Consider the following 1620-nt stretch of genomic DNA (forward strand, 5'->3'; position numbering starts at 1 on the left):
CCTGGTGTCCGGGACCCTGGTGCAGCAGGGGTGAATCATGTACTTCTGGTCCCAGCCCTCCAGGGGCCAGCCCGCTCTCCCATGGGGTGACTGGGCCTCGCTGGCTCCCACCCAGCCTGCTCCCTCACTTCCTAGCCCGCCCCAGCCCCACCCTGATCAACTCCCTCTGCATTTAGTCACCCGCATTTATGGAGCACCTACTACCCTCCCCCGGGACAGGCAGGCCCCACCCTATGAGCTGACAGAGGAGAAACCCCTAAGACTGCAGGATGCCATAGGTGATACGGCCAGGCGGGCGGGGCCCGCTCCTTTAGCTAGGTGACACCTGAAGGGAGTCCCTTTGGACTTCTGGGGCCTGAAGGCCAAGGTTCTCCTGGAATGTGAAGGGGTTTGGCCTCGAGGACTGAGATGGTTGGGCGGCATCCCTGACTCAGTGGACATGAGTCTGAGCAAACTCCGGGAGATGGCGAAGGACAGGGAAGCCTGGTGTGCTGCAATCCGTGGGGTCGCAAAGAGTCAGACACGACTGAGCGACTGAACAGCTGGCCTTGAGGCAGAGCAGGGGTTTTCCAGGCAGGTGGGCGGCACCTTTGAGCAGGGAGGGCTCCCAGCAGAAGGGCTGAGTGACTTGTTTTGACAGGGTCCCCTCAGGTGGAAGGAGGCTGAGGCTGAAGCTGCAGCCTGGGGGGTCCGGGGCAGCCTGGCCCTGTGAGGGGGTCCGAGTGGCGAGGAGTGGGCAGGGTGTTTGCACAGAGTCCTGGGGGTGATGTGATGGGTGCTGCTGACTCCTCTTCATCGCAGGTGGCCTCTTCCTCCAGGAAGCCTCTCCCGCCCACTCACCTCTGGTCCTCAACAGCAGGCTTCAGAGACTTGTCAGTTGAATGACCCAGTTAAGCTGCTCAGAAGGTCTGGCCGACCATCCAAGTCCCCTGGCCAGGGATGAAGGGGCTCCCCACCATCCCCACCTGTATTCGAGGCCCCCGCCATCCTGTGAGTGGCAGAGATTTCTAGCAGAACTTGTGTCAGCTTTCACCAAGGCTTGGGAATTCACGAAAGCAGAGCCTTCCTTTCCCAGACTGGGATGAGGCTTCTCTGGTCCGACTCTGTGGGCAGGGCCCTGTCTCTTCTCTGAGCTCGGTTCCCTACCTGGAAAGCGGGCTGACGGCGCACGCAGCCTTCCTCACGGGGCAGATCCATGAGACAGCATTTCGCCCACAGGACCTGCCTCTTTAAAAACTTGCCTTAATTGCACAAATAATATTTGAATACATGAATGACTCAAACCACAGAGAAGGTGCAGGGAATCAAGAGTTCCTTCCTCCTCCTCCCTGACCTTCTCTCCAGGAGGCCCCGCAACCCACAGATCATTGTGTGGCTTCCAGTATTTTTCAAACATTATGAGGGACTTTCCTGGGGGTCCAGTGGTTAAGACTCTGTGTTCCCAGTGCCAGGGACATTTGATCCCTGGTGAGGGAACAAAGATCCTGCTTGCCACAGAGTGTGACCAAAAACCAAAACATATATATATGCTTTTTCTTTTAACATTTTTATGCTGAAATGTTGAAAATTAATCCTAGGAACTCAGTTATTGAGGGCAGCTCCGTGCCCAGCACAGAGGAG

The sequence above is a fragment of the Giraffa tippelskirchi genome, chromosome 12, assembly GCF_054371585.1.
Source record: "Giraffa tippelskirchi isolate mGirTip1 chromosome 12, T2T-mGirTip1v1.2.pri, whole genome shotgun sequence".
NCBI lineage: Eukaryota > Metazoa > Chordata > Mammalia > Artiodactyla > Giraffidae > Giraffa > Giraffa tippelskirchi.